This window comes from Balaenoptera musculus, chromosome 2 (genome assembly GCF_009873245.2).
Source record: "Balaenoptera musculus isolate JJ_BM4_2016_0621 chromosome 2, mBalMus1.pri.v3, whole genome shotgun sequence".
Taxonomy (NCBI): domain Eukaryota; kingdom Metazoa; phylum Chordata; class Mammalia; order Artiodactyla; family Balaenopteridae; genus Balaenoptera; species Balaenoptera musculus.
Window position 1 is genome coordinate 26,774,395 of NC_045786.1, and position 22,152 is coordinate 26,796,546.

Consider the following 22,152-nt stretch of genomic DNA (forward strand, 5'->3'; position numbering starts at 1 on the left):
ATCAGTGAGGTTTAAGTAACCCTTTAAAAATCTTCAAATAGAGATTTTTAGAGGAAAACCCCACCCTGTTGAGCCGGTCAGCCTACTGCCATTCCTTTATGAAGGGGACATACCTCCTGCAAAGAATCTCTCTCAACCATATTTAAGGAAAAGGAAGAATGAATCATAAATACATATCATGGTGTTGTTTACCAATCGAGAATTCAGGGGCCTGGTGGTTGTAATGATTTTACATCCTTGCATAATTCTTATTGTGAATGAGCTGGTGGGGGCCCAGCCCTAAATGTTGAAGGGATTTAAAGAGAGCAAAACATCGGGTGAGGTAAGATGCTCAGCCCACCTTTGCTGGCTGCAAGTAATGGAAATCTCACTCAAGGAGCTTAGGTAAAAAGGAAGAACAGGAGGTCTCTGTGACTCCCACCCTCCTGGGAAAGGTGATGTCTCGGGTCTTTGACTAGATTCAGAACAGGAAACACTCCTGTCTTGTTTCCTCTAAGTGCTTTCTTCACAGGGTGACCAGATGGCCACTGGCAGGGCTGGTCTTTATTCTTCTCACAATTAGAAAGCCCAGTGTTCCCAATAATTCTGCAGTAGCCCCAAGACTGGCCTTGAATGACCCCAGGGGGCCATGGGCTCATCCGAGAATGAGAGACTGAGGACCAGAAAGCAGATTGCCGCGACTGCGGGCAGCTTCCCTGGGTCTGGAGGCCAATCAACCTCAGCCAAACCTGTGGACCGGGGAGAGGCAGTTCCTACAAAAGGTCGATTCTGCCACCAGAACAATGGCTGGTGGACAAACAAAACCGAAAGCTGCCAGAGAAGCCGGGATGTGGGACGTCATCTCTCCTTGTGTTGACACGGAAACGGTCAGCATGGGTTTTGCTAATTTCGGAAACAACAGCAGCAAGAAAACAGGAAGCCGCTGAGCCATCACTGGGCCTCTGGGGTCGCCCCTCCTGCTTGGGGGCAGGACAGAGGAGACAGCATTGAATTCACCAAATTTCATAATATGTTGAGCCTAGAGGTACACTTAGTTCAAAGTTAAGGGCTTTACTCCTTTCTTTTTTGGTATCGGTGACTCGGAGGGGACTTGGGAGGTGAGGAGGGAGCAGGGCCATCCCAGGGATCTCAGCCCGAAAGGCACCCTTTCCTTTAACCTCTGCCTGTTCAAGGTCATCTGATAAAGTGACTTTGGAGCCAGGTGGAGGTAGGTTCAAATCTGACTCTGCCGCTTAGAGGCCACGTGATCTCCGAGAAGCCACTTGCTCTGATCTTCCCCACTGCTTGCCTGCAGGACTGTTTGAGGTGAGAGTTCAGCTATGATGGATACATGATGTCCAGACACCAGGTGCTGAAGACCTGCTGGTTTCCTTCCATGGCTGTTTCATCCTTGCTGTCAGTGAGATTCTCAGGGTAAGAAGAAATGCGAACGGATATATGTCTATCAAGGCCAAAACACTCCTGTAAAAAGAATAGTTTAGAATAGTTTTAGAATAGTTCTTACAAATTAGCTAACGTTTTTACATGCCTACTCTATGCCACTTAATGCTCTAAACGCTTTACATATATTAATGCACATAAGCCTCACAGAAATACTATAAGGTAGATACTCTCACTATCTCCCTTTTGCACCTGAAGAAACTGAACTCCACAGAGGTAAAGTGACTTGCCCAAGGTCACACAGCCAGTAGGGGTAGAGCTGAGATTCAAATTCAGGCAGTCGGGCTCCAGAGTCTAAGGTCCTCAACACAATTTCATGCTGCCTTGAGACCAACTACATAATTTTTTTCGAATTCTTTTTATCTTTTTAAAAAAATCATGACTACATCAAAATTGCTTCTAGTGCTTTATAAATTATAATTCAATGATAGTTAAGTATTGACTTTCCTTGTGAGACGTTTGTATTTCTTTGTCATTGATGAAGTTCTCCTGATTATAAACACTGTTAATGGTTCCAATGAAGGAGATGAATCCAACCTTCCACAGGACACAAAGAATCTCTCCAACCTACATATTTTTACATGTCTTTTGTGATGGGAACAAAGCATGTCTGGGGACTACAGAGAATCGATTATTACCGAAGAGGTCATCTAGAAAGAGATGGAGGTAAAACAAAAGGGTTTTGGTAAAGCAAATGAAAACATCTGTCAGTGATGGAATAGGACTGAATTGCCCGTAGTCATCGGCTGCCGTGGGCCCTCTCGTCTAGAACAGAAGTTAGAGAAGTGACCGCACGGCAGGGCTTGAGTCATGGCCCAGAACACAACTAAGGGATGCAGAGGCCAAAAGCAGATCAAATCCACATCCCGGAGCGAGCATCCCTGGGATGAGGAACACGGCGGCATTGGGAATTGTTATTAATAGTCTGCACCCGAGGATAAAAATGTTCTTCTTCCTAAAGACTAGTTTCCATCCGATGGATCATTCCCAGGAGTGGGGGGATGCGGCTGCGGGGGCCACAGGAGGCTGAGACGGGACCACAGTACATGGTCTAAGGAACAAGCAGTGCAATCCAGAAGCCTATTTGATCCCTCCTACATCCTCTTCTTTTCCAGGAAACAATCCCATCGTGCAATAGTACAAACAACAGATACAAGGATGGATTTACGGCACACACGTGTGTACACACGTACATATGCACAGATCTGTGGTACCCCTGTGTGTGTGTATGTGTAACAGATGCAACGGTGTGTTCCTGAGATGCCCACCCTCCAGAGCCCCGCTGACCAGACTCGCCCCGGGAAAGTGATCACTCCTGTCCTTTTCTGAGAATCACCCTCAGCTACAGAGAGCCCCCTTGCCCAAGAATGTGTCCCCCATTTGGGACAACTCGGGTCCAGTAACTGGCCAACGCGAGGGCATAAGGGCCTCAGGTAAGAGCAACTCGGAAGGGCATCCGGCTTGAGTGCCTGTGGGACCAGAGGGGACTTCACTGTGACTGAATCCCTGTTCTACTTCTCCTTCTGTGGGGATCCCACCTCCTTCCTACCTCTTCACTTCCTGAGCCCCCCACAAGCTCTGCCTCGAAGCTACTGGGGCAGGCAGCGGAAATTGCCTGCAAACCTCCATCTCTCGTTTCTCGAGGCCTGCTTCCCAGGGAACCAGATCAAAATAAATACTTATCCCCGCCTCTGATGCGAGCGAGGAGAGGAAAGCATTTCTGACTTTGATGGGGGGTGGAGGCGCTTTCCCCTCTCCTCCTGTCGTGGACACTTAGAAGGCTGCCGGGTACCAGGGAGTTAATAAAGCTCAGAATTCTAAATTCCAATCTGTCCCTGATAAAAAGTGGACAGTTGAACCTCAGTTATCGTGGCTAAAATTTAGAAAATCAGTGGGGAAATTATTGTTACATAATTTTAAGAACACATAACAAAAATTTTTTAGATTCTCTTTGAATGAAAATTAAACCATTTCTGCTAACATTTGTGTTATTTTCTATCTCGATATAAGATACCTTCACGAAAACATGTTCTCAATTGTTATCTGCAGCCCTTTTAGATTGAAATTATGTAACTAATGAGACAACTTAATTTTGATTCTGTGATTTTTTTTTTAAACCAGAAGAGCCCTCTAAATTTGGGGACAGGTATGAGTGACAGTAAATGAATAAGAAGTCAGTCAGATAAACAGGACACAGAGTAACACACGTCAGGCTTTTATACCAGATGCCCTTTTGAAGGAGAGGAAAGAGGAGGGAAGTGAGAGAAGACAAACTTGAGCAAATTTTGATGATTCTTTTATGATGTGGAGACGTGTACGGATATATACGGTGCATGGGACGTATGCCTGTGATTTTAGAAAGGGGGACCTCTTGCTTTGTCATTTCCGATCCCTTTTTAGCCACACGCATCTGTGATTTATTCAGGTTGGTTTGCACACCTGAGCTCCAGTTGCTTCTGAGTCTCTTGGTTGGTCATAGTGGATGGTGGGATTGTTGGGGAGGAAAACTGTTTCAAATACAATGAACAATTGCAAACTTTGATGACAATGTTTCAAGATACAATGCATAAAAATGAAGAACTCCAAAAGGAGTGTCTTTTCAGCCAGGTTTCTATTTCTGGCTCTACAGACAGCTAAGGATTTGTATTGTAGAATTTTAAATATCATGAGAAGACCACCAAGGACTATGTGGTGTGTCTCATAGAAGACGTGATGAAAGGCCACGCATGGGCTTCTAGAACTCAGACATCATGATGATAAATGTTCTTCTGGATGGAAAGTTTCCCCATTTGTCTCTCTACTGTTCTTTGAAGAGCAGGGCACACGTTGGGAATGAGTGGCCGACATTCCATCAGAGCACAGAAAAGAAAGTCATTCGAAGGAGACTGAACTTCCCTTGCCGTACAGCACACACAGAGTAAACATAGAAAGCATCTCTAGAGAAAATGTGGGAAAAGAAATTCACATCTCTGGAATTTCCCAACAGTCTGGTTTGTATTGTGAGGTTTCTGCTAAGACCTTACGAATTCCCAGTGATGACACTAACATACCTTCCTTCACTGCTTTCTGTACAGAAAGATGTTAAAAATACACATGTGGGTGTTTTATGTAACCCTTCTAATCTTACGTAGTCTTGACAGTTTGATGAAAGGGCAGTGGAATATATGATCATTTAGCTTCCTGCCGGTCAGTAAAGCACAGAGAGAGATGAGAACGTGGTTGTCAGGGAGTCTGGTCACTCCCACCGTCCAAACTGGGACCCCGGGTGGAGGTCGTTAGTCACGTGACTGAGACACAGCTTTAGGGGTTGCTTAGATGGTCACTTGTGGCTCTAGAGGTTTGCTCCACCTCCATAGCTTGGTGGAGACATCTTGTTTACTCTGATTAAAGACCCTGTCAACACTTGAGAGTTTCACTGACTTGGCCTTTGAAAGTGGTGAAGGGTCTTCGACCAGAATCAAGGGAAGCAGATGAAAGGGGCCCCCAGGCTGTTTGCAGAGACCCCGCAGGGATCCCCAGAGGACACCACCAAACACTCTGCGTGACCCCTGGAGGCTTGTCCCCCACTTAAACCGACGTGTCCAAATCCATCTTACATCAAGAGTGGGTAGATTGAGAGAGAAAAATGGTTTGAAATCACCTGAAATAACTGGAAAACAGAATGTATTCTTCAAGGAAGATTTTCTTCTTGGGCACACTCTCCTATTCTGAAATGTCAGAGCACCTCCAGTACTTCAAGTTCCCACTTAGTGGTATTTGATCTGTCAGTATTTAAGATTTTATTTATTTATTTTTCTAAATTTTATTGAAATATAGTTGATTTACAATGTCATGTTAGTTTCAGGTGTACAGCAAAGTGATTCAGTTATACATATATATATTTTTTCAGATTCTTTTCCCGTATAGGTTATTGCAAGATATTGAATATAGTTCCCTGTGCTATACAGTAGGTCCTTGTTGGTTACCTATATAGTAGTGTGTATATTTTAATCTGAAACTCTTAATTTATCTCACCCCCTCCCCTTTGGTAACTGTAAGTTTGTTTTGTATGTCTGTGAGTCCATTTCTGTTTTGTAAATAAGTTCACTTATTCAGATTCCACGTATAAGTGGTATCATATGATATCTGTCTTCCTCTGACTTACTTCACTTAGTATGATTTTAAATTGCTCCACTCTCTAAATATATATTCTATCACAAGTTTTTATTCACAAATCTTTTGCTTTAATGAAAACATTAATATCAGTCTCCATGGAATTAGTGAGGCATTTTTAGTCATTGGAGAGAAAAACTCAATGGATATTTTCCCACGTTCACTACTTAGGACCTTGGATGAGGTCCAGCATTTGAAATTTGAAACTTGACAGTTGAAAGGGAGAATTCTTTATGGAATTTCTTTTTGAAAATGTATGTGAACTCCCAAATTTTAAATTCCAGCCATATTCTTACCTTGTCCATTGATGGACACAGTTCAGAATCCTTAATCAAATATTTGCATCTAGAATTGCTGCCCACACCTTTAAAACATGACCGGAGGCAGCTACTAGTAAATGTTTAAGATGACCAAGGATTCAAATAAGTGCCAAGAAATGAAGGGATGCGATAGTTGTGACACTAAAGATAATAAAAACGGTTAGAGTCAGGGAATAAGACAATGTGATGCTTAAGGAGAAACAAGAAGTACATGAAGGAGGGAATCTGGACGAAGCGCATTCTCGGCAGAGAGAAGAGCGTCTCGGAGGGCGAGGGAGGGGGCGTGGCTGCGTGGATGGGGGGCAGCTCTGCACTGGACCCTGGCTTTCCCTTGAGTGTAATGCGACATGGTTAAAGAGGTTAAAGCGAGTGACATGTCACCACGCTTATGTTTCAAAGGGCTTATTCTGGGCTTGATGTTGAGAATAAGCTGGTGGTGAGGTGTGTGGGGAGGGGCAAAGCAGGAGGCACAGGAAGGACCTGTGGCAACAATTCAGGGGCCCAGTGACGGCCCCTTAACCCGCTCCCAGCTGAGGACGTGGAGAGAAGGGGCTGGATTCTGGGCATAGTTTAATAGTAGGAGCCGTTCCTCGGAGGAATAGAATCTGGGGTGTGTGAGGAGAGGGGTCACAGGTAACCCCCCGAGGAACAGGAGGGGAGAGCTGTCATTTTCTGAGAAGAAGTTTGGAAAGTGGGGCATTTATCTTTTGACATCGTGCGCTTGAGATGCCAATTAGATAACCAGCGGAATTGTGGGTACCAAGGCGTGAGCATCTGGAGTTCAAGGGAAGGTCTGGGCTGTTGATAGAGGCTTAGAGGCTTTGGGGGAGGGGTGGGCAACCCTTAAAGCCATGGGCTGGGTGGCATCACCAAGAAAAGAGTCCCCAGGCCTGAGCCGGGGATGTCAGACGTGAGAAGGAACGAGGGGTAAGAGGAAGGTGCCCAGGGAACCGGGAGGAAAAACAGGAGGGCCTGCTTCCCGGACAACAGGAAAGCATGCATCTCCAGAAGGAAGACGTGCCTGTCTGCACCCGATGCCAGTGAGGTCAGGTGAGGTGATGGGGAGCTGATCGCTGGACTGCGGACACAGGTGAAATGTGACCTCAGCTAGAGCTGCTGGGGGAAGCCTGTCTGGGGCTTTCAAGTAGCAGGGGAGGAGTGGGGGGGGCAGTATCGCCCACGGGACCTTGAAGAACAAAGACAGACAATGGTCAGCAAAAAAATTAGTTTGAAAAACTGAAAAAGGTGAACTAAAGTGTCGTAAGAACTGGTCTCTTAGATTTGGTGATTATAACAGGACTCGTGATCTTTAAGTCAGTGATTTTATTAGAAGAGGGATAAATTGTGGTGGGATAAAGAATACCTGGGAAGAAGGAAAGCAGAAATTGACAGCTCAGTCTATTTCTAGAAGTTTAGCGTCTGAAGGAAAGGAAGATTGGGAGGTGTCTCAGCATTGATCTCAAAAACACCGTTGCTTTGTATGTTATCAGATGCTTATTTTTTCATATTTCAACAGCCCTGAAAACAGAACACATCTTAACAATTGATGGCAGTTCTCAATGTTTATTGGCAGCATTTTTTTCATTCTCTGTGGCTCATAATGTAATGGTACATTTTATGATCAATATTGCTTAGAGTTCATAAAACATGGGTGTATAACGAGTGACTAAGCCAAGGAGAGGGAGCTATAAGTGGATGTGAAGATGCAAGAGAAGGAAGTGGAAGAGATGGTGTTTTTTTTTTGGTTTGTTTTTTTTTTTTTAACATTTTAATTAATTTATTTATTTTTGGCTGTGTTGGGTCTTCGTTTCTGTGCGAGGGCTTTCTCTAGTTGCGGCAAGTGGGGGAAGAGATGGTTTTGAATAGCCTTGTCGTTCAGTAAACATTTCTAGAGTGAGTGAGTTAAGAACATTGATGGGGCGGTGAGAGTGAATTTTAATTATACTCTGTGTCCAGGGCTGGAAGGACAGAGGTGAGACGCGTGGGGCATGGAGGTGAGACGCGTGGGGCGTGGAGATGAGGACCAGGCTGACCAAAGCCCTGGACATAGGATGGAGTGGCCGCCGTGCTCGGTGAGGGTGTGGAGGACACGGGGAGGGCAGAGCATGTCGTTAGCAAGGGGCCTTCCTGAGGGAGAGCAGTTCCCCAGGCCCAGGTGTGTCCTTGAGTGGCTTCTGGAAGTGAGACAGAGGTTAGGGCAGGGGGGTGCAGGCAATCCATCAGCCTGGATTTGGGTGTAGGGAGGGCGGTCCACAGGCGCAGCGGTGGAGCAGGGCAGGAACCACTGGAGGAAAACCAAGTCGGGCCCAAAGTCCTGGGGATCTCGGAGGAGGAACCCCGAACGTGGAAGGGCGAGCGGGAGGTGGTGAGCTTTGGGAATGGGCAGGAGAGCACGTGTGGGGTGAGGCGGCCAAGGCAGGAGGGGAACCTGAGCTCAAGCCTCACCGCAGCCCTGTGGAAGGATGTCCCCTCCCAGGCTGCAGTGAGAAAACAGAAGCGCAGGGAAGTCGGCACTGGAGACTTCTCTCTCCCAGGAAGTCCCCGAGTCCTGCAAGAGTCACCGCAAGTCAGCTCTGCTGTGAAACAGGTCAGAGGAGGGTGTCCTCTCAGATGGTGGCAACTTCTCAAAGGGGCCTCGTGTCCGGTCACGGTGCTCAGGCCACCACCTTCCCGGGGCTGCTGCCCCCAACCTGGAGAGCCCTCAGGATGGAGCGGTGGGCTCTCTCTTCTCTACGTGCTCAGGGCTCGTGGATGGGGCTGGAGGGAGTGAAGGCAGACGCCCCCATCCCATCCTCCTCTGCCCGGACCCCTCCCTGCCCGACCCTCATTAGCTGGACCTCCCTCTGCAGGGCAGACACCCGCTGTTAGTATCTCCCCTGAGAGCCCAAGGCCCCCAGGCAAGGGAACCAGAGTTGGGCCAGCGTCCCAGAAGCAGGAAGCTGAATATTCGGGGGTCCTTGGTCTACTTAAAACACCGAGTGGCTTTAATACTGAACCCAGGAAAGTGCTAGCAATGCCCCAGCATATGAGAATCTTCTGCGCTGTGGCCATTTCTGTCTCAGTGATGAAAAGATGGTACAAACCACTGTGGATGTATCATGTCAGGAGCAGTGTGTAAGCTTCCTCACAATCCCAAGGTGTTCTGCTCTCTCTCAGAGTCAGTGTTCCCCGTGCGTCACCACTTGACTGTGGCATCTTCCTTGTTACCCCGTGGGTGTACTTCTACCTCCTCAACCAACCCCTGAACTAACTGTTCTGAGTCTTTTCATTTGTCCTGGGTTCAGGGACCCGGAAAGAGAAACGGTCCAATAAAGTTCATGTAGACAGTAAACTGCAGAATTTGAACTTGAACCTGGATCCTTCTCAATCCGAAGCCCATGGACTTTTGACCCAACGATATTGCCTCTCATGAATCACGGTCCAGTATTTCTCAGCCAGGTTCCAGAGCTCAATCCAGTTATATGAACACAGACCGTCAAGCCACCAAAGGAATTAGGAAGAAAACCGTTCCTGTGTTCCTGCAAGCTGGAATACAGGATGCAACCATTGACGCCTCCAAAGGTCAAATTAGCAAGGATGTTAAGTAGTAAAATGATCATCCTGTTCTCTTTCAGCTGAAAACTGTTCTTATTTATAGTTCATCAGCACCAGCCAAAGTCACACTCACGTCTAATGTTTATCCAAGCATCACACTCGAATGTAAGCATTTCAGTTAAAGATCTACAAATGCAGGCTCTGCGTGCTTCTGTTTTCCTGCTTATAATTTCTACATTTTGTGAAATAAGCTAAGGCATATTCATACGTAACTAAAACTATGAACATGAGACAGGTCCACTGTGATTGCCACGGTCCCCACGGTGCACTCGGCCTCCTGCACACAGAACATGCGCCCTGTTCACAGGCTGCCACATTACACTCTCCCCCTGAATTTGCTAAACGTGCGTGGATGGCAGGGAGCAGATTCACCCTCAAGGAGGTGGAGGAGCTGGGCCCACAGGAGACAGTGTGACTGTGAGCGGGGACGGGGCTGATGCGTCCCGTCCGGAGAGAAGATGCTCCATGAGCCCCTGGGCGTCGCAGGACCGAAAGCTGCTGCCATGAGAGGAGAGGAGAGAGAGGGAGGAGGAGAATTATCTTGTGAAGGTGTAACACACATCTAACATTTGTCATCATCTTACAGAGCGTGAGGTGCTCAAATCACCCAGTGTCGGTGCCGGGAGTAAACCAGGTCATGAATTTCCAGGCTTTTATAGCCACACACCCTGAGTCCTTCTCAAGTCAAAATAAAGCTATTTCCCCATAGAAAATGGGCCATTACGGAAGGCAGAGCCTCTTGTTTATCCTTCACCGAGGACTTACCCAGGAGAGATGTTTCTGAGGCAGAAAGAGACTCCCTTTCAAGTTTCTTCTCCCAGACTTAATAACTACAACCCGGAAGCCTTGCAGACGCTTTGGGATGGAGCATGGCCGGAATCTACGCAGCCAGTGAAGACAGACATGGAATATCCAAGAAGAATGACCCTCTTGTCCCCTTCAGACTCTTGTTCCATTAAAAGGAATATCTGAAAATGGTATATCTACTTGTCTTTTAAAATAGGTTTTCAAATTAATATATGTATTACATATTTAAAATGTTTAAGGAAAAGGACTCACTTTTTCCTAACTCAGAAGTAACGATTGCTCCCAGAGATGATAAGGGGATAAAAGAATCCACAGTCTGCAGTCTGCCTTCCAGTTTCAGCCAAATCCCTGGAGGACAAAGAAAACAGATAAAAACAGCTGATGGGCCCCCCAGCTACTGGCGTGTTTTATCATGTGATGGCGGCTAGCACATGCTCTAGACAGAAACAAACATCATTCCGTAGCTCTTAGCCACCGCTGTCCTGTGATCAGATGATAGCCCTTTCAAGTAAAATGTCTCTATTTAAAAATTCTTTACTCTTCATTCTTTTCTTTAAGTCATACACACCCAGAATTATATGTACATATATGAAAGGCCCATTGAAAGTGTTTGGTTTGTACCAGGAACAGGTTCCTCACACCTCTGAACGCTGTGTCTGCCTTCTGATAACTCATACACGACAAGCCCTGGAGAAGGAGCCTCTGTGCTCCAGGCGGGGAAGCTGGTGGAGACCCTACAGGTGCAGACCTGCCCTCCAGTCCTCAGGCCCTTGAGCTGCCTTCTGGCACCATCCCGTCCTCCAAACTAACTTCCCAACCACTCCCTCTTGCTTTGCAAATCCCTCACAGTTTGCATTCCCTTAGTCATTTGTTCTCAGATTTAATTCTCTCCCAACAAGTGAGGGGAATAAGGTCACCCTCCTAGTGACCCTACGGGAGCCTCTCCCTTTGGGGTGTGGGAGGAGCCCCTTCTCCACCCCGCTCACGTCCCTGCCGCAGTCAGAATCTTCCTGTCCCAGAAGGGAGCAGCCCAGGCGCACACCTGATCTAAAATGCAAGTTTCACTATTATTCAGGGACCCGAGGCCAACAGATCAGGAGACAACTGCCCTTGAGAAGGTATCCTGTCCCTCAGACTTCTCAAGAGGAGGGGGCACGTGGGACCAGGTGGGGAAACAGGGGGGCCAGTTAGAAGAGAGAGGGAGGGGAATACTTGGGTAGGAGGCTTTATCACAGTTTTTGCAGGAGGCCGGCTGGGCAGACTTAGTAGGATTGTTTGGTTTAAGTAGCTCCAGCAGCTCTGGGGCACAGGGGCCACCCTGGGTGCCTGGTACCCGCCCCGGGTGACCCGGGCAGGCGGACAGCAGCCCTGAGTGTGAGTGCCCCCTAGAGGAGGGGGTTGGAGGGGGCTCCCAATGGGTTGGCTTGCATATGAAAGATACCCTCTGCTGAAAGGGGGATTTTCGCTACCTTTAGGAATTCACCACCTCTTCTCAATACTCTGTAATGACCTATATGGGAAAAGAATCTAAAAAAGAGTGGATACATGAATATGTATAACTGATACACTTTGCTGTGCAGCAGAAACCAACACAGCATTGTAAATCAACTCTACGCCAATAAAAATTTTTTTAAAAAAAAGAAAGAATTCGGGCTTCCCTGGTGGCGCAGTGGTCGGGAGTCTGCCTGCCAATGCAGGGGACACGGGTTCGAGCCCTGGTCTGGGAAGATCCCACGTGCCGCGGAGCAACTGGGCCCGTGAGCCACAATTACTGAGCCTGCGCGTCTGGAGCCTGTGCTCCGCAACAAGAGAGCCGTGACAGTGAGAGGCCCGCGCAACGCGATGAAGAGTGGTCCCCGCTTGCCGCAACTAGAGAAAGCCCTCGCACAGAAACGAAGACCCAACACAGCAATCAATCAATCAATCGATAAAATAAATAAATAAATAAGAACGTGAATTTCTTAAAAAAAAAAAAATAGCCCTTTAAAAATAAAAAAAAAAAAAAAAAAAAAGAAAGAATTCACCAAACTGGGAGGGGCAGTCTCTCCCAGGTCAACGTGGGCCCAAGATGTCAAGATGCCAGAAAATACAGAAAACACAAAAACATGTTTCACATAAGGATTCATGCCTCTGAGTCAACCATCCCCCCCACCCCCACCCCCAACCATGACCACAGGCAAGGAGAATCACTCTGCTTGGTGCTAGGGATTCAGAGAGAAATAAAGACGCTTTAACATGCATTAAGCCAGAGGGCCTCAAATTTTATCGTGCGTGTAAATCACTAAGCCATCTTGTTAAAAAGATTTCTGATTTAGTAGGAGGGGTGGGGTCTGAGCATCTGCATTTCTAATCAGCCCCCAGGTAATGCCAGGGCTGCTGGTTCATGGCCCATACAAGTAGGAGGGCATTCAACTCGAATTATGTGTCCAATTTTTTCAGGCATGTTCACTTGTTAACTAAAGGCTGGGAATATTACTTAATGTGTAAAAAAGAGCTTTAGCCTAAGACTTGTTTGCACTAAAGCAATTACAGTTAAGGCTTTTTTCCTGTACAAGCCACTTTCTATTCCCCGAGTAAAATGTGATCTCACCATAGGGCTCATCCGATGAGAGCTGGCCCAGGGACCTTATTAATTCTCAAGACAAAAGGTGCCAGTCAGCCACTTGACACTCAGGAGTTCCTAGGCTCTGGGACAGGGAGGAAGCAGGTCTGTGGGGTGGACAGATCTGAAGGCAGTTTTAGAGACTGTATCTGTTCTGGCATTAAAACCAGGAATGTAATCAACCCTGGGGTGGACACAGCAAAAGTTGAAACTCCTGCGTATTTTGCAACCATCCCAATAACCCCAACCAGACGCGACCTAAGGTTAGTCATGGATGCAAAGACAAAGGTAAATTTAGGGATACATTCACCAGGAAGGGCTCAAGGAAGAGAGGAAATGAGAATGGAATTGGTGGGGGGAGACAGTCACAACTAATGAATTAATGTAGATTTGGGGTGAGAATGAGTTAGCATTTGGACAAAGACTAAATCTTTTGAAAAGGAAAGCCATGTATTCCCAACAAGAAAAATAAAACAAAGTAGACAAAGTGGCCCATGGAGCACGGAGTTCAGTTCAACGATAAGCAATCACCTCCAGCCCTCTCTCCTGGTCAAAGGAACGACCTCTTTCATATCCAGATAACAGACTTCAGGGTTCTGGGGATGAGAGGAACTTTTCCTGGTAGGAAAATAGCACAGCTCAAAATCCTTTGAAAAATATACACATGATTTTTAAAACACTTCAGAAAAACAAAATTACAACAAAATCCTCAGTGACCAAAGAGAGACATTTCTCCTTTTGTCATTATAAGCAGAATGGCTATTTGCAGAGAAAGAGTCACATATCTTCCTCGAAATCTTCAGGAGCCTGTCTCTCCCTGCAAACACGTACCCGAAGTCACAGTACGAACCTGTAGTTCAGGCCATGACACTTTCTCAGGTGAGAACAGAGCCCAGCCCGCAGCAGCGGCCGCCTGGGCGAGCCCGTCCTTCGGGACGCACCCCACCCCGTACCCGGCCCTTCCCTCCTACTTCCATCGTGTCACCTCCTCCCTGGAAGGCTAGGGGGGCGTCTAGACTTGGCCATCTCGGTGCAGGCAGGGTTACTTTACGCATGCCCAGGGAGACACTCCAGGTGAATGTTCTGGAATGAACTCACCTGCCCTTCGACAGGGTAGGCTATCTGCCTGGATGCTCAGTGATTCTCTGTTTGGTCTTGAAACTCGTGGTCTGTGACCCAGCTGGTTTGTCCCATCTTGGATGGGAGGGGGCAGCACCATTAGGGTGACGTCCAGCTCCCCTGCTGGGCCTGTGTAAGACAGCGTGGGGAGTGTCTGTGTGAGCGGACACCTGTGTGAACACACCATATGCCTCCTTTATCAAATATTTGTATCACCTCGCACACAGCACATTCTTCTTTCTGCACAAAATGAACTCCTTCCACCACTAACCAAAATCATTCCCACCCATCATTCAAGACTCTGTTTAAATGTCCCTTCCTTAACGAGTGTACTCAGGACACTCAAATCAAAGGCAGACTTTTTGGTAAAGGATCTCATTGCACCCGTCCTTGTCCTTCACAGAGTTTAACACACTTTTCAATAATATATCCTCGTGGGTTTTTACTTGTCTAATACCTGTCCTCTGCTAGTCCATAAACTCCCTGAGGACGGGACCGTATCTGTTTTTCTTGTCATATACCTAACACACACCACAGTGCTTAACACCTAGAAGCCAGGTAAGAAATACATGTTGGAAGAATTCGTGAGGAGGGAGTGAATGAGTAAATCATGATGATTCCACACAGCCTAGAAAATACTGTCCTGATGATTGCTGTCATAGCTTTTATCATCACTATTCTGGGGTTCAGTTTTTATTAATAACTTACAAATGCTATTCTCTGAATCAGACAGCAAACAGCACCTCTTATTATTTATCTGTGACATTTCTCAACTGAAGGGATCAGTTCGCCTGGTGCCAAGTTAATTTCTGGGTTGTACATGACAGTTTTCTAGATAGATGCAGGGACAGACACATTCTGTATTCCGTTAAGTTTCAGCTAAGAATACTTTCAGTCTCTAGTCAGTATGATATCCCCAGCTCTGCTGCATGCTAAGAACCGTGTTTCAGATGAGGCTCAAAGTAAGTCACAAAGATGCATCAGCTTCCAACTCTGTGCCAGCCTGCACCGCAGCCTTGGGCCTGGGTAGGATGAGCCTTTACATCACCCCAGAGCCCCTGCATCCAGTCCCACAGCCCCTCTCTCCCCAACCTCCCTCACCCACGGTCTGTCCTTTCTGCTGGTCAGTCCTACATAACACAAACAGAGCAAAATTGTGGCACCAGGAGAGAAGATACAATGGCTGCACAGCAGAAGTGAACAGAAATACGAAACAATGCAAGCGAGACAGACCCCACTGGCTGGCACCCAGAGACTAGTCCGGAATCTCGAGGGTTGGTCAGCTTTTCAGATGGCGATGAAGATGGCAACCAGAATGTCATTTCCCCTCTTCCCAAATCACCAGGTCTCTGCTCACTTGGGGCTGGTCAGAAGAGTGGAATCTCGCCTGGGTGATCCGGGGCAGATTTAGAGCACTTTAAGACCAGGGCCACAGGACTAATGCTGGCCGTCAACAAGCAGGCTGTTGACTGCTTCTGGGGGATGTCTCACTTCACGACCTCCCCTTCTCGTCCAAGGGCACTCTTTGCTGTTGGCCTGGCTCTAAAGCTGTGGTTCTCAACCTTGGCTGCCCTTCAGAATCACCTGAAGAAATTTGGAAACTTCCAGAAGGAAAAATCCAAGAGGAATACCCAGACCCATTAAATCAGGGTCCCCTCGGTCCCCGAGATGAATAGATGCAACCATGGCTGAAACCTACCGGAAAGTGTCCCATCAGACTCAGGATGCAAGAGGCAACCAGAACCACCTATAACGCTACTTTTAAAAGCGTTTTATCTAGGGGAAAATAAAGCATACCTTCAATTCCACTCTTTTCCTCTTAGAATAAATTTTGCTTTATTGGAGCAAATGTAGCATCAACTGTTTCACTCTACATGGAAATTTTCAGTTTTCCTGTTCAGCTTTACAGCACCTCTATTCCTACAGCTATAATTTTATATGATGCCTTGCTGGCATTTGCAGAGTAAAACATTATACGCAGTTTCTAGTGCCAAAAGGTGTAGAAAGTTTTGTAAAACTCTGGAAGGGGAGAGAGCAGTAGGTTTCTCTTAAGGTCATAAAATTTTTATTTGATTTTTTCCCTCCTTTATACTGGTTGCTGTTACTTTAAAAGTCTTCTGGCATTTAACCGGCAATAAACAGGGCAAACCAAACTGTTCCTTCCTTTAGATTGTGCAATTTTTATTGCTCTGGTTTAGAGCCACCAAATATGTCTTTTCGAAAAATGCTTGTTTAACCACCTTCTGTTTGTAAAGCAGTAAGGCTATTAGCTGACAGACCTCGGGGGTGAAGTAGTGTTTTCTGTGTGCCTCAAGGTTTTCAAAGATACTTAGAAACAATCTGAAGTTAAGTGACATTGATGATGCTAGTCCCTTAGCCAGACAATTGCATGTAACTGAATCAAAGATGGCTGAGCTCCTTTTGAACCCAATTGTCACGCCCAGACGTTTAAAGCAAATGGAAAAGTCAGCACCATCACGGCTGTAACCGAAGGAATCAGCGTGGAATTACCTGTTTACACGATAATTCAGAAGCCAGTGACCAGAGTAAATGTTTCCACACTAAATCAGGGAACATATTTGGGATCCCATGGGCAGCGCTGAATGGGGAGGATGAGTTTTATTTTAGTTGACATTATGCCATGCTTCAGGTTTTCACATCCTTTCGCTACATCTCCACATAGGCCTAAAAATCTTCACGGTAACGAGTCAGGACCAAGGGGGGAGTTGCCTTCCAGAATATTCTTCAGGCAGGAAAAAATAAAGTAGGATTTCAGAGCAGTAACTTTTTAAACATTTAAAGACAAAATTGGAAGAATTTGGAGGATTCTTATTCTTCTCTGGACACATACATTTTTTTGCAATACCTTTCGCCTCCAAGGCAAATAGAGCAATAAGCTCTACCATCAAATAGCTCTTTGTTTATTTGTTTTTCATCATTGCCTTCGTTATTTATTTATTTTTTGTAGTCATGGCCACAACCTGAAATGAAAAGGTTACTATTTCCTATTTGGAAATAGCTTCCAGATACCCACCCCCGCTCCAGTTACCCTTCCTCCAGAGTTTCCTATCTCCTGTCTATTATTACACAATGCAGTTAGAATTGTTTTTCTCCAATATTGCTTTATCATGTTGCCACCTTCATCAAGAACACTGTAATAATAACAATAATAGTCTTTAATTTTATGGCACATTTCCTTCCCACTAGATACTTTGCTAAGTACATTATCCATGCTGTTTATTTAGTACCACATTAGGAAGCTTTTATTATTTTATTGTACCATTTTACCATTAATAATCATAGACAGCTAAAGTAACAGCCAAATATCACATATCTAGAAAGTAGAACCCAGCTCTCCTGTCTAAAAGACCTCCTAATATAATGTTGAAAGCTGTCAATTTCTCCCTGTAGCTTTGACAATGTTTCCTCTTAATACTTTATTAGGTGCACCTAAGCTTAGTTATATTTTCCTTGGGAAATTGAAACATTTATGTTGTATAATGACCCTCTTTACCTTTAGTAATGCTTTCTGCCTTCAAGTTTCTTCTGCTTGATAAAATAGTATTAAACCTATTAAGTATCTGTCTGTTGCATGTGTGTCTGTGTGTGTGTGTGTGTGTGTGTGGACTTAAAGTAAATGCAAAAAAATAGTATACACACATATATGCATGTATATATGTATATACATATATATACAAATATGCACGTGTATATATATATATATATAGAGAGAGAGAGAGAGAGAGAGAGACATATTTAGAAGTTTATATATACATGCATCAGTTTACAAGATGAAAAATTTTCAATGCCCAAAGTTTCTAAATTCTCATCATTTGGATGTGTCTCTGGTAAATAACAATTAGCTAGGTGTTTCTAAATGCAGTTAAAATACCTACACTTTAACCAGAATGTTTGGTCCATTTGCACTGACTGTTGCAGTGGGGAGTGCTAGTTGGTGCCCTCAGCATCCCTTCTCCACTTCCTCTTTAGACCCGTGGTACCCTCTCTCATCCCTGCATGGAGCTGACTATCCCCAGGCTTCCTTGCAGCTGAGTGTGACTGAGCCCAGGGAAAGAGGGTGTGGGCAAAGGAAAGCGGGCAAAGAGCTGGGTCACAGCCTCAAAAAAGGAAGCCTTGGTCTCCACTGCATCCCCTGTCCTTGGTGACTCCAAAATCCTGACAGCTGAGGGGGCACCTTGGAGCCAGGGATGCCGCCAAGAAGAGAGGAGGACAGAGCTGCCACCAGCACTGCCCCGGCCCCCCAGGACTGTTAGGACAGAGAGAGATGCCCTTCTGTGCCCTGTAGAGAACAGGCTCATCTGGTATGTTCCATTTACTGGTACATGTGAACTTAACTTACCCTCTGATTTTGTGCTGTTCTATTTTTACCACTTGCACTATACCAGTTTATTTTGTTTGCTTTTCCTCTTTCTTGAATTCTTCTGAATTTATTGAGGTTTTTTTCTCACTCCATTTAAAAAATTTCTATCAAGTTTAATTTCTATCATTTTAGTGTTATTAAATGGTTTTCATAAAGAAGTCAAAGTGTGATCAGTATCTTTTCTTTCCTCCAGTACAATACCAAGGTTGAGCAACAATGAATGTCTGTAATCTTTTTGTCCAGTATTTTAAGCTAAACTTTTAAAATTCTGTGAGTCAAAATTTTCCTTTATTTAGGTTCTGTTGGCAAATGCTCTCAGTTTTTGTCTCTATTTTACACTTATTCTTGAAAAATAGTTTTAGTGAGGATACAATTAGGCTGATTATTATTATTATTATTTTGCTGCAAATATAAAATAATTTCAGCTGTTTCTGATTTCCGTTGTTGCAGCTGAGAGTAGCTCTGGGTCTTATTGTCATTCCTTTGAAGAGACCCTGACTTTTCTTGCTAAGAGCCTTCAGTAACTTCCTTCTTTGAAATTTCATTTTGAGCGGTCCAGCTGTGGAATTTTTTTACTCTATCCTGCCTGACATTGAACTTTTGAACTTGAGGTTTGGTGTCTTTCAGCAAATCTGGGAAATCCTCACACGTTCACTCCTCAAAGTCTCTCTTCTCTTCTAGAATTCTGATGGATGAATTTTAAGATGCCTCATGTTCTTCATTAGGTCTCTTGAATTTTCTTTGCCCTGTTCCATTTTTTTCTATCACTACAATTTGTAATACTGTATCACATTTATTTTCCAATTCACTCATTGCCTCTTCAGCTGTGCAATTCACAGTTAAGATAGAATTAAACTGATTTTTTAAAATTTTAGCTCTTTATTTCTCATTTCTCAACATTCTATTTTTTCTCCTTAATGTGCTAGTCTATTTTTAAGGGTCCTTATTATTCGCTTACATTTTTAGTCACCTTCTATATTTAACTATATTAAATATATATGTAATTTTTATTTATACACATATAATTCCATAGATTTAGATTAGATTAGTTTAGATTTGCTATAGTGTCTGGTGATTCAAATCTTTCAATTGGGTGTGAAGCAAATACAAATCTGAGGCTCTTTCCCACAGAAGACTTTCCCAAGTTTTCAAGTGGCCAATCTCTAGGCAAGTGTCCATAGGGCCTTGTTAGGTCCCAGTAATGTCATGACCATCTGAGGATGAGAAGGGGCATCTGGTGGGATCCCCAGGCGGCCTCTTCCCTCCGGTGGTCTGTTGATCCTTGCTGGGCGCCCTGCATGGACTTGCCACCTGGTGCGTCCGTGTGCAATCCTCTCCATGGTTTCTGGACAGCTTCCCTCCTGAGCACATCCAGCTCATGTTGCCCCTGTTTTAACTCTGCGTTTTGGGGTCATCTTGTGCTCTTTTCATGAAGGGTTCACCTGGATGAGTTGGCAAGAGGTAGACCTCACTTTTAATCCCAGCTCCATCATTAGGTAACCACACATCCTGCATTTCCAGCCTCACTGTAAATGGGGGTGTAGCTGTGGGCCTTCTGATTCCAGGGAGGAAGATGAGATCATATTTGTGTGCATCTGTGTGTGTTTGTGTGTGTACACGTGCGTGGAGTATTTCTTTCAAGAGTGGGGGAAAGCTCATGAATAGCAGGAAGCACTTTTTTTCCTGCATCTGTCAATGTTTTCCGTGTCCTTGGAGATGCAGTAAATATCTGTTTCTCACCGTAAACGCTCTGGTGTGGAGCTGCTGTGGAGCTAATCCACGCTTCCATCTCGGCATGGCCTAGGGGACCCAGGGACCACAGAGCCCTCATCCCAGCCTCGCCTGCCTCCCCTGATATGTGTGGCCTTACACCTGCTCAGTGCCCACTGTCGTAAGGGTAACACGTCTTCTTTTTAATATGTTCACGGGTATATTTGGAAAGACACTTTCTGCGAGCATGTTTCCAACGGAGCAGAAAAACAGAGAAATCAGTCAATCATTCCTCGTAAGGAAAGACTGTTCAGTTTGAAGGTATCTTTAATAACCAGACAATTAACTGTGATGCATGCTCAACTGCCAATAGGAGAGGGAAAAAAAAGCAAACAACCCAGCAACCCCTGTTTCATTTGCGTTTGTTTTTGACAGTTTATGAATAAAGAGGTTAAGTTCTGTCCAATACTCATGAAGGTCAGAGAATACATTTTTTCTTCTTTTTAAATATATACATGTATATATATTTATCCATATTTATACATATAGTTACCATCCCATGTTTTTGATTGCAAAGGATAATTTGTGGTTAGACCAGATGGCCAGATCAAATCCCGGCTGCAGGGGTCACTAGTTTGATGAACTTGGCAAATTGCTCCAATTCGCTTTGCTTCATTTATAGGTGGGATCACAGTGATGCCCACCTCAGGAGGTTTCATGAAAATTCGATTGGAAATGTCCATGAAACTTTCTCTGGAGGCAGGCATTTAGGAACCGCAGCCACACTAGTGGCAACAGAAAAATAATTCTTTGGTTAAAAATATTAAATCGCTTTTTTAAAAAGCTATAAACACGTGTAAAACCACTGGCAATTCCACAATGGGGAACGGTTCCTGTCTAACTGCACCCCTGGCTTCTCACCATCCCCACACCTCCGTCTCTGGTCCCCTCTGTGTGTGGTTTTGCTACAGAAATGGGACTGACTACCTGCGATCTATTGCTTCCTTTCATCAAGCAGCGCTGTGCTCTGTATGTTGCTGTATGTCCGTAAATACAGATCTGGATTAGCTGGTCATTTATGGGCGCCTGATAGCTTACTGCATACAGGTAACAGGATTTATCTGACCAGTCTCCTACTGACAGCCCTTAATGGCTTTTATTTCCTTTTTGTTTTTTCTGTAATGACCATCCCTACTTTTCAGTTTTTGTGGACTTGACCTCTTATAGGACGAATTCCAGGAAGCTGAACTGAGCAATCAAAGGATCCACCTTGCTAAGATTTTGTGTCTGGGCTGCCGAATTCCCCTCCAAAATCTATCGTGATAATTTACAGCTCCACAAACAACTCATGAGGGCGTCCACTTCCCCGTAGATTTTCAATCTTTGCCGATTTATTAGCCAAAAATTATCTTTTCATTGCGATAATTCATTTAGTTTTTATTGCTAGTATAAGAGGGTCCAGTGAGGTTACATTCATAGAATTGTATCATCAGGTGCTGTAGAAAGTGGGAGACAGCAAACCACCGTGACATACTAAGTGGACTCCACGTTCCCTGATCACAAGTAGCATTTCTGCAAGAGGCAAGCCCTGAGAAGTCTCCTTGGACCCAGGATTCAAAGGGAAGACAACACACTCACGGTGGAAGAGGCCATGGGTGGGGCGGTGAATGGATTGTGACACGGGGAGGGCTGGTGCCCGCAGAGGGTATGGACGAAGCTGGAACAGCCTTCGGGGCAACCGCCACAGAGTCCCCCTTTAGTGTCGAGCAATGATTGTGAACCGTGAGGGCTACACACCTGAGGGCAGTGGTCCAGCGCCCAGACCAGGAAAGGAACTCCCACCCCACAAACAAATCCGTCAACAGAGCACAACCTGACTCACCCGTCATCGCCGTTCTCCTTCTCTTTGCCTCATGTTTGGAAGCAGAACGGATGCCCTTTGGACCATGTAAGCCCCAGGATCTCTGGATAATTGAAAGGATGTCTCAAGAGGGTGGCAATCCTTTGCCATAGACTCTGTGCATGCG